This window comes from Phyllobates terribilis, unplaced genomic scaffold, assembly GCF_046119375.1.
Source record: "Phyllobates terribilis strain yellow unplaced genomic scaffold, ASM4611937v1 Scaffold_67__1_contigs__length_7525285, whole genome shotgun sequence".
NCBI lineage: Eukaryota > Metazoa > Chordata > Amphibia > Anura > Dendrobatidae > Phyllobates > Phyllobates terribilis.
The window spans coordinates 5,061,343-5,074,001 of record NW_027362827.1 but is presented as its reverse complement, the minus strand read 5'-3'; positions in this window follow the sequence as shown (position 1 = coordinate 5,074,001).

The following is a 12,659-nucleotide window of genomic DNA, read 5'->3' as shown; positions in this document are numbered from 1 at the left end:
CCCAAATTCATGCCGCACGTCATGGGGTCCCAAATGCATGCCGCATGTCATGGGGGCCCCACATGTATGCCTCATGTCATGGGGGCCCCAAATGCATGCCGCATGTCAAGGGGGCCCCACATGCATGCCGTATGTCATGGGGGCCCCATATGCATGACGCATGTCATGGGGGCCCCAATTGCATGCCGCATGTCATGGGGGCCCCAAATGTATGCCGCTTGTCATGGGGGCCCCAAATGCATGCCGCATGTCAAGGGGGCCCCACATGCATGCCGTATGTCATGGGGGCCCCAAATGCATGCCGCATGTCATGGGGGCCCCACGTGCATTCAGCATGTCATGGGGCCCCCACGTGCTTTCCGCATGTCATGGGGCCCCAAATGCATGCTGCATGTCATGGGGGCAGCAAATGCATGCCGCTTGTCATTGGGGCCCCAAATGCATGCCGCATGTCATGGGTGCCACTTGCATGCCGCATGTCATGAGGGCTTCACATGCATGCCGCATGTCATGGGGGCCCCACGTGCATGCCGCATGTCATGGGGGTTCCAAATGCATGACGCATGTCATGGAGGACCCAAATACTTGCCGCATGACATGTTGGCCTCAAATGCATACCGCATGTCATGGGGGCCCCAAATATATGCCGCATGTCATGGGGGTGTAAGAGGGTGACCAGGACCTGGTCATGCACCTTGTCTGTATGTGTACATATAATGTCATATCCTGTTTGCAATATGAAAAGGTTTAATGATTAATTGCCCTACATGTTAGTAGAGGGTAGTGTAGGAAAGGGTTAAGGAGTTTGGGAGCTGCTGAGTGTGGGAGGAGCTGATTCAGAGGATCAGAGAGCAGTTTCCTGGTTGCAGTTAGTTCCTGGGAGAGAGAGAAAGATGTAACACAAGTACAGTTGGTGGTCCAGGGGGCACCTTTGGCACAAGTTATCCAGCAGAGAAGAACCTGTACTCAGATACTCTGAATAGACATTTCCGTACGTTCGTGACCTACGGTCCATAGGATTCACAGTGAGTTGTGTCTCCACAAGCCTTCAGAGACGGGGAAGCCGGACGGGAAACAGTCAGTACAGGGATTCTTACTACTGCAAGGGTCTCATAGACCAGGAGTGTTAACTATGAAAGGGACAACTCGGGACAAATGGACACTGAACATCTACACGTGCGGTGTGTCGAACGGTGACCCTGGTGGAGTCAGTATACAATGTAATGTGCTGTATGAAGATATTTACCAATGTTATAGTAAAGTTCTTTTTTATAAAATGGAACAGAACTCCTTAAATGTGTGTGCGGCCGTTCCTGAGATGAGAAGACTGAAGACGGCAGAGATCTATGATCCAGATGTGAGTGTTCTGCACCACACACACAATACAGGAAAATGGGGACTTTTATCTTTGTCAGGGGACCAGGGTATGGGAACACATCAGCCTCTGGCCATAACTACCACCCTGAGTCCCTTACAGGGGCCCCACATGCATGGTGAATGTCATGGGGTACCCAAATGAATGCCGCATGTCATGGGGGCCCCAATGCATGCCGCTTGTCATGGGGGCCCCAAATGCATGCCGCATGTCATGGGGGCCCCACGTGCATTCCTCATGTCATGGAGCCAACACGTGCATGACGCATGTCATGGGGGCCCCAAATGCATGCCGCATGTCATGGGACCCCAAATGCATGCCGCTTGTCATGGGGGCCTCAAATGTATGCCACATGTCATGGGGGCTCCAAATGCATGCCGCATGTCATGGGGGCCCTAAATGTATGCCGCATGTCATGGGGGCCCCAAGTATGTGCCGCATGTCATGCGGGCCCCACGTGCATGCCGCATGTCATGGGTGCCCCACTTGCATGCCGCATGTCATGGGGGCCCCACGTGCATGACACATGTCATGGGGGCCCGAAAAGCATGCCCATGTCATGGGGCCCCCACTTGCATTCCCCATGTCATGGGGGCCCCAAATGCATGCCGCATGTCATGGGGCCCCAAATGTATGCCGCATGTCATGGGAGCCACAAATGAATGCCGCATGTCATGGGTGCCACAAATACGTGCTGCACGTCATGGGGCCCCACATGCATGTCGCATGTCATGGCTGTTCCAAATGCATGCCGCATGTCATGGGGGCCTCAAATGTATGCCGCATGTCATGGGGGCACCACGTGCATGCCACATGTCACAGAAGTTCCACGTGAATGCCGCATGTCATAGGGGCCCCACGTGCATGACGCATGTCAGGGGGGCCAAACATGCATGCAGCATGTCATGGGGGCCCCAAATGCATGCCCCATGTCATAGGGGCACAACGTGCATGCCGCATGTCATGGGGGCCAAAAATGCATGCCGCATGTCATGGGGGCCCCAAATATGTGCCACATGTCATGGGGGCCCCAAATATGTGCCGCGTGTCATGGGGGCCCCAAATGCATGCCGCATGTCATGGGGGCCCCAAATATGTGCCGCATGTCATGGGGGCCTCAAATGCATGCCGCATGTCATGGGGGCCTCAAACGTATGCCGCATGTTATGGGGGCCCTAAATGCATGACCCATGTCATGATGGCCCCACATGCATGCCGCATGTCATGGGGGCCCCACATGCATGCCGAATATCATGTGGGCCCCAAATACATGCCGCATGTCATGGGGGCCCCACATGCATGGCGAATGTCCTGGAGGCCTCACAAGCATGCTGCATGTCACGGGGGCTCCACATGCATGCCGCATGTCATGGGGACCCCAAATGCATGCCACATATGTCATAGTGGGCCCCACGTGCAAGCCGCATTTCATGGGGGCCCCAAATGCATGACGCATGTCTTGGGGGCTCCACATGCATGACGAATGTCATGGTGGCCCCACATTCATGCAGCATGTCATAGGGGCCCCAACTGCATTCCGCATGTCATGGGGGCCCCAACTGCATTCCGCATGTCATGGGGGCCCCAAATGCATGCCGCATGTCATGGGGGCTCCACATGCATGCAGCAAGTCTTAGGGGCCCCAAATGCATGCCGCATGTCATGGGGGCCCCAAATACGTGCCACATGTCATGGGGTGCCCACGTGCATGGCACATGTTAGTAAAACAAATGGATTTATTTTTGAACTTACCTTTGCTATTCTTAATGCCAATATTTGCAGTGTATGATGACACATAGTTCTTTATGAACACTTAATACAGATTCCATATCTCACAATCTCAAGCCAAAAATCAATGGCAATTTCCATTGACTCTATAGAAAGCTTAATAATAAATAAATGAAAAAATCTCTCTGAGGATTAGAACTCATGAAGTCCGGTTTAAAAGACAGGTGCATTAACCCAGCAAGCCACTGGAACATCACATATAGAAAGTGATGGCAAGAAAGGCAGTGAACAATGAATCACTATTTGGTAAGTTCAAAAAGAAATCCATTGGTTTTACTATTTTATTCTTAATGCAAATCTATACAGCGTATGATGAGATATTGTTCTTTATGAACACTTAATACAGATTCTATATCTCACAATTCCCCTAACTCAAGCCCAAAATCATTGCAAATTTCCATTGGCTCTATAGGAAGCTTATTAGTAGGTAAATGAATAAAAAAGCTCTCTGAGTATTTGAACTCATGAACTCCTGTTCACAAGACAGATGTATTAACCCAGTAAGACACTGGTACATCACATGTGCCAAATGACGTCAAGAAGGGCAGTGAACAATGAATCACTATTAGGTAAGTTCAAAAAGAAATCCATTGGTTTTACTATGTTATTCTTCATGCCAATCTATACAGCATGTGAAAACATATTGTTCTTTATGAACACTTAGTACAGATTCTATCTCACAATTTCAATATCTCGAGCACAAAATCAATGTAAATTTCCAATGGCTCTAAAGGAAGCTGATTAGTAAGTAAATGAAAAAAGCTCTCCGAGGAATAGAACTCATTAACTCATGTCTACAATACAGGAACATTAACCCAGTAAGCCACTGGAACATCACAGGTACAAAGCAACGTCAAGAAGGGCAGTGAACACTGAATCACTATTAGGTAAGTTCAAAAATAAATCCATTGTTTTTTTTATGTTATTCTTAATGCCAATCTATACTGCTTATGATGACATCTTGTTCTTTATGAACACTTAGTAGATTCTATCTCACAATTTCACTATCTCAAGCCCAAAATCAATGCAAATTTCCATTGGCTCTATAGCAAACTTATTAGTAAGTAAATGAAAAAAAGCTCTCCGAGGATTAGAACTATTGACTACTGTTTACAAGACAGGTGCATTAACCCAGTAAGCCACTGGAACATCATATCTGCAAAGTGATGTCAATAAGGGCAGTGAACAGTGAGTCACTATTAGGTAAATCCATTGGTTTCACTATGTTATTCTCAATGCCAATCTTTACAGCGTATGATGACATATTGTTCTTTATGAACACTTAGTACAGATTCTATCTCACAATTTCACTATCTCAATCCCAAAATCAATGCAAATTTCCATTGGCTCTATAGGAAGCTTATTAGGAAGTAAATGAAAAAAACCTCTCCCAGGATTAGAAGTAATGCCTACTGTTTACAAGACAGGTGCATTAACCCAGTAAGCCACTTGAACATCAAAGGTGCAAAGTGATGTCAAGAAGGGCAGTGAACAATGAATCACTATTAGGTAAGTTCAAAAATAAATAAATTGGTTTCACTATGTTATTCTCAATGCCAATTTTTGCAGCGTATGATGACATATTGTTCTTTATGAACACTTAGTACAGATTCTATCTCACAATTGCAGTATCTCATCACCAAAACCAAGGCAAATTTCCATTAGCTCTATAGGAAGCTTAATAGTAAGTAAATGAATAAAGGGTCTCCGAGAATTAGAACTCATGAACTACTGTTAACAAAACAGGCGCATTAATTCAGAAAGCCACTGGAACAACAAAGATGCAAGGTGATGTCAAGAAGGGCAGTGAACAATGAAGCACTATTAGGTAAGTTCAAAAAGAAACCATTGGTTTCACTATGTTATTCTTAATGACATTCTATGCAGCTTATGTTGACATCTTGTTCTTTATGAACACTTAGTTCAGATTCTATCTCACAATTGCAATATCTCAAGAACAAAATCAATGCAAATTTCCATTGGCTCAATAGGAAGCTAATTAGAAAGTAAATGAAAAAAGCTCTCTAAAAAATAGAACTCATGAACTCATGTTTACAAAACAAGTGCATTAACCCAGTATCCACCGGAACATCACAGGTGCAAAGCAATGACAAGAAGGGCAGTGAACAATGAATCACTATTAGGTAAGTTCAAAAAGAAATCCATTGGTTTCACTATGTAATTCTTAATGCCAATCTATACAGCATGTGAAAACATATTGTTCTTTATGAACACTTAGTACAGATTCTATCTCACAATTGCACTATCTCAACACCAAAATCAATGCAAATTTAGATTGGTTCTATAGGAATCTTATTAGTAATTACATGAAAACTTCTCTCTGGGGGATGAGTACTCATTAACTCCTGTTTACAAGACAAGCAAATTAACTCTTTAAGCCACTAGAACATCACAGGAGCAAATTGATGTCAAGAAGGGCAGTGAACAATGAATCATTATTAGGTAAGTTTAAAAAGAAATCCATTGGTTAAACTATGTTATTCTTAATGCGAATCTATACAGCTTATGATGACATCTTGTTCTTTATGAACACTTAGTGCAGATTCTATCTCACAAATGCAATATCTCAACACCAAAATCACTGCAAAGTTCCATTGGCTCTATAGGAAGCTTATTATTTAGTAAATGAAAAAATCTCTCTATAAATTAATACTCATGAACTCATGTTTACAAGACAAGCGCAATAACCCAGTAAGCCACTGGAACATCACAGGTGCAAAGCAATGTCAAGAAGTGCAGTGAACAATGAATCATTATTAGGTAAGTGCAAAATGAAATCCATTGGTTTTACTATGTTATTCTTAAAGCCAATCTCTATAACCTATGATGACAGCTTATTCTTTATGAACACTTAGTACAGATTCTATCTCACAATTGCACAATCTGAAGACCAAAATCAAAGCAAATTTCCATTAGCTCTATTCTTAGCTTATTAGTAAGTAAATGAAAAAAGCTTTCTGAGGATTAGAACTCATGTACTCCTGTTTACAAGACATGCGCATTTACCCAGCAAGACTCTGGAACATCACAGGTGCAAAGTGGTCTCAAAAAGGGCAGTGAACAATGAATCACTATTAGAGAAGTTCAAAAAGAAATCCATTGGTTTTACTATGTTATTCTTAATGCCAATCTATACAGCATGTGAAAACATATTGTTCTTTATGAACACTTAATACAGATTCTATTTCACATTTGCACTGTCTCAAGCCCAAAACCAATGCAAATTTCCATTGGCTCTATAGAAAGCTTACTAGTAAGTAAGTGAAAAAAGCTCTCCGAGAATTAGAACTCATGAACTCCTGTTTACAAGACAGGCGCATTAACCAGTAAGCCACTGGAAAATCACAAGTGCATAGCGATGTCAAGAAGGGCAGTGAACACTTAGTACAGATTCTATCTCACAATTGCACAATCTCAAGACCAAAATCAAAGCAAATTTCCATTAGCTCTATTCTTAGCTTATTAGTAAGTAAATGAAAAAAGCTTTCTGAGGATTAGAATTCATGTACTCCTGTTTACAAGACATGCGCAACATCACAGGTGCAAAGTGGTGTCAAAAAGGGCAGTGAACAATGAATCACTATTAGAGAAGTTCAAAAAGAAATCTATTGGTTTTACTATATTATTCTTAATGCCCAACTATACAGCATGAGAAAACATATTGTTCTTTATGAACACTTAGTACAGATTCTATCTCACAATTTCACTATCTCGAGCTCAAAATCAATGTAAATTTCCAATGGCTCTATAGGAAGCAGATTAGTAAGTTAATGAAAAAAGGTCTCCAAGGATTAGAACTCATGAACACATGTCTACAATACAATACCATTAACACAGTAAGCCACTGGAACATCACAGGTGCAAAGTGACGTCAAGAAGGGTAGTGAACACTGAATCACTATTAGGTACTTTCAAAAAGAAATCCATTGTTTTTTTTATGTTATTCTTAATGCCAATCTATACTGCTTATGATGACATATTGTTCTTTATGAACACTTAGTACAGATTCTATCTCACAATTGCACTATCTCAAGGACAAAATTAATGCAAATTTAGATTGGTTCTATAGGAAGCTTATTAGTAATTACATGAAAAATTGTCTTTGAGGATGAGTACTCATGAACTCGTGTTTACAAGACAAGTGCATTAACCCATTAAGCCACTAGAACATCACATGTGCAAATCAATGTCAAGAAGGGCAGTGAACAATGAATCACTATTAGGTAAGTTCAAAAAGAAATCCATTGGTTTCACTATGTTATTCTTAATGACAATCTATAGAGCTTATAATGACATCTTGTTCTTTATGAAAACTTAGTACAGATTCTATCTCACAATTGCACTTTCTCAATCCCAAAATCAATGCAAATATCCATTGGCTCTCTAGGTAGCTTATTAGTAAGCAAATAAAAAAATCTCTCAGAGAATTAGAACTCATAAACTCCTATTTTCAAGACAGGCGCATTAACTAATTAAGCCACCGGAACATCACAAGCGAAAAGTGGTGTCAAGAAGGGCAGTGAACAATGAATCACTATTAGGTAAGTTCAAAAAGAAATCCATTGGTTTCACAATGTTATTGTCAATGCTAATCTTTGCAACGTATGATGACATATTGTTCTTTATGAGCACTTAATACAGATTCTATCTCACAATTGCACTATCTCAAGCCTAAAACCAATGCAAATTTCCATTGGCTCTATAGGAAGCTTATTAGTAAGTAAATGTAAAAAGCTCTCCGAGTATTATAACTCATGAACTCCTGTTTACAAGACAGGCGCATTAACCCAGTAAGCCACTGGAACATCAAAGGTGCAAAGTGATGTCAAGAAGGGCAGTGAACAATGAATCACTATTAGGTAAGTTCAAAAGGAAATCCATTGTTTTTTTATGTTATTCTTAATGCCAATCTATAATGCTTATGATGACATATTGTTGTTTATGATCACTTAGAATCTGTACTATCTCACAATTGCACTATCTCAATCCCAAAATCAATGCAAATTTCCATTGGCTCTATAGGAATCACTATTAGGTAAGTGCAAAATGAAATCCATTGGTTTTACTATGTTATTCTCAATGCCAATCTATATAGCCTATGATGACAGCTTGTTCTTTATGAACATTTAGTACAGATTCTATCTCACAATTGCACAATCTCAAGACCAAAATCAATGCAAATTTCCATTGGCTCTATTGGAAGCTTATTAGTAAGTAAATGAAAAAAGCTTTATGAGGATTAGAACTCATGTACTCTTGTTTACAAGACAGGCACATTTACCCAGCAAGCCACTCGAACCTCACAAGTGCAAAGTGGTGTCAAAAAGGGCAGGGAACAATGAATCACTATTAGGTAAGTGCAAAAAGAAATCCATTGTTTTTTTTATGTTATTCTTAATGCCAATCTATACTGCTTATGATGACATATTGTTTTTTATGAACACAGTACAAATTCTATTTCACAATTGCACTATCTCAAGTCCAAATTCAAAGCAAATTTCCATTGGCTCAATAGGAAGCTTATTAGTAAGTAAATGAAAAAAAGCTTTCCGAGGAATAGAACCTCACAAGTGCAAAGTGGTGTCAAGAAGGGCAGTGAACAATGAATCACTATTAGGTAAGTTCAAAAAGAAATCCATTGGTTTTACTATGTTATTCTTAATGCCAATCTATACAGCATGTGAAAACATTTTGTTCTTTATGAACACTTAGTGAAATTGTGAAATATAATCTGTACTATCTCAAGGCCAAAATCAATGCAAATTTCCATTGGCTCTATTGGAAGCTTATTAGTAAGTAAATGAAAAAAGCTTTCTGAGTATTAGAACTCATGTACTCCTGTTTACAAGACAGGCGCATTTACCCAGCAAGCCACTGGAACATCACAGGTGCAAAGCGTTGTCAAAAAGGGCAGTGAACATTGAATCACTATTAGGGAAGTTCAAAAAGAAATCCATTGGTTTTACTATGTTATTCTTAATGCCAATCTATACAGCATGTGAAAACATTTTGTTCTTTATGAACACTTAGTACAGATTCTACCAAACAGGAGTATTAACCTAATAAGCCATTGGAACATCACAAGTGCAAAGTGATGTTGTAGCATTGGCGTCTCTGCCCCGTACTAGGCAGATACGCCGTCCCTCTCATCTCCCCGCTCCTGGCGCGGCGGCGTCCTCCACCGCTTCTCTCTCCGCTGCTTCCGGCATGCGCTCCTTCCCCGGCAGTGTGCTTAGGGCGCACGCGCTCCCCCTCTCTTAAAGGGACCGCGCGCGCCGTCCTAAGGAGTCCCCGGCCAATTGCCGGAGGACCTCCCATATATAAGGCACCTCCTCCAAAATGGAGGTGCCCGAGCAATGTTGTTGCAAAGCCTTCACTCTGCTTCAGCCCTCAGGTCCCGTTGCCAGTGACCTGCCAGTCATCTGCCAGATTCCTGCTTACCAGCTTGCAAGCCTGCGGTCCGACGGTCTGCTCTCCGACACCTGTCAGTCTGTCTATGGACCAGCCTGCCCGTTCACCTGGGAGCGCCCACCGGTTACTTGCCTGCTAGCCTACCTGTAGGCTCTGCCGTCACTTGCCGTGACCACCTGCCTGTCCAGAGACTCTTGCCCGCTCACCTGGGAGCGTCCACCCGCTACCTGTCTGCTAGTCTACCTGGAGGTTCTGCCGTCACTTGCCGTGACCACCTGCCTGTCCAGAGACTCTCGCCCGCTCACCTGGGAGCGTTCACCAGCCACCAGCCCACTGCTCTTCTACCCAGAGACTGTCCCTGTCACTTGCCGTGACTACCTGCCTGTCTTCCCTGGGAGCCACCTGCTTCCTTACAAGGACTGCCCCCTTGTATAGTTGCACAGAGGTTCCACCTCCCAGACCCATTACAGTTTGCTCGGGCCATGGAACCCGGTGGCTCCCAGATCTCTGATCTGCACCAGGAAGTCTTATGTCAGAAAACTCAGCAGGAGGTGGTACTGTCCTATCTACGGTCCGTTAACTCTCGTCTAGGCGCATTGTGTGACTTGTCTATGTCTACCTCTGGTCCAGCCGTACCCATTCCTGCGGTACCGCAATCCAGTCCCTTCATGGTACCCGACTATGGACCTCGGCTTCTGGCACCTCCACGCTTTGCCGGCGAACCTACTTTAGCTCGGGGTTTCATAAACCAGTGCACCCTGCACTTTGAGCTATTGGCATACCAGTTCATCTCCGACCGGGCCAAGGTGGCCTGCATCATGTCCCATCTCACTGGGGAGGCACTGGCATGGCTAAATCCCCTGTGGGAGAGAGGGGATCCCCTGGTGTCCGACCTGCCATCTTTCCTCGCTGCTTTCCGGAAAGTCTTCGATGAACCTGGACGGAAAACCTCTTCTGCCTCCTCTCTGCTACGGTCTAAGATGGTAGACATGCAAGAAATAGGAGCATGTTCACACTAGCAAAAAGAAGCAAAACCTACAAAAGACAAAAAATATATCTGATACCCTACCATCATTATATATAAATGTAAAGCAAAGTTGCATAATAAATATAGGGTACTTAGTGAACTATTTTTGATCAAAAAAAGTATACAAGCCGTCCCACCAGCGGCAAGGTGACCCTAAATTGGGACGGTACCTATACTGTCTTTATTAAAAACCTTACTGTATATCAAAGTTGAAGTAATGCATATAAAAGGGTAGACAAATAGGACCGGGTCCCAACTCCAGACCACCTAGGCCCGTGGTAAGCTACATATATACTAATCAGCTCAACAAAGGGGATGCCACACCCTTAAATTGCACAGAATGCAAACAAGACAAAAAACCAAGCAATGTGAACTGAGGTCTAAGATGGTAGACATGCAAGAAATAGGAGCATGTTCACACTAGCAAAAAGAAGCAAAACCTACAAAAGACAAAAAATATATCTCATACCCTACCATCATTATATATAAATGTAAAGCAAAGTTGCATAATAAATATAGGGTACTTAGTGAACTATTTTTGATCAAAAAAAGTATACAAGCCGTCCCACCAGCGGCAAGGTTATCCTAAATTGGGACGATACCTATACTGTCTATATTAAAAACCTTACTGTATATCAAAGTTGAATTAATGCATTTAAAAGGGTAGACAAATAGGACCGGGTCCCAACTCCAGACCACCTAGGCCCGTGGTAAGCTACATAAATACTAATAAGCTCAACAAAGGGGATGCCACACCCTTAAATTGCACAGAATGCAAACAAGACAAAAAAACAAGCAATGTGAACTGAGGTCTAAGATGGTAGACATGCAAGAAATAGGAGCATGTTCACACTAGCAAAAAGAAGCAAAACCTACAAAAGACAAAAAATATATCTCATACCCTACCATCATTATATATAAATGTAAAGCAAAGTTGCATAATAAATATAGGGTACTTAGTGAACTATTTTTGATCAAAAAAAGTATACAAGCCGTCCCACCAGCGGCAAGGTGACCCTAAATTGGGACGGTACCTATACTGTCTATATTAAAAACCTTACTGTATATCAAAGTTGAAGTAATGCATATAAAAGGGTAGACAAATAGGACCGGGTCCCAACTCCAGACCACCTAGGCCCGTGGTAAGCTACATATATACTAATCACCTCAACAAAGGGGATGCCACACCCTTAAATTGCACAGAATGCAAACAAGACAAAAAACCAAGCAATGTGAACTGAGGTCTAAGATGGTAGACATGCAAGAAATAGGAGCATGTTCACACTAGCAAAAAGAAGCAAAACCTACAAAAGACAAAAAATATATCTCATACCCTACCATCATTATATATAAATGTAAAGCAAAGTTGCATGATAAATATAGGGTACTTAGTGAACTATTTTTGATCAAAAAAAGTATACAAGCCGTCCCACCAGCGGCAAGGTGACCCTAAATTGGGACGGTACCTATACTGTCTATATTAAAAACCTTACTGTATATCAAAGTTGAAGTAATGCATATAAAAGGGTAGACAAATAGGACCGGGTCCCAACTCCAGACCACCTAGGCCCGTGGTAAGCTATATATATACTAATCAGCTCAACAAAGGGGATGCCACACCCTTAAATTGCACAGAATGCAAACTCCGCCAAGGGAGTCTCACCGTGGGCCAATATGCCATACGGTTCCGCACCCTCGCTTCTGAGCTTGCCTGGGAAAATGAGGCTCTGGTGTCCTTCTTCTGGGAGGGTCTTTCCGGTCGGATTAAGGACGAGTTAGCTGGTCGGGACATTCCTACCACTCTGGATGACCTGGTGTCACTAGCTACCCGGATTGGCATCCGGTTCCAAGAACGTGCCAAAGAGACTACCTGGGAGAAAGACTTTTCTTGCTCTGCTCCTACTTCCCTGAGACCTGCCTCTCAATCAGTCACTCCTCGGGCGCTCTCGCCTGAACCTATGCAGATCGACCCGACCAAGATGGTCAGATCTCGCCAAGAATCTCGCCGAGCCGAGGGAAGCTGTTTCTATTGTGGCA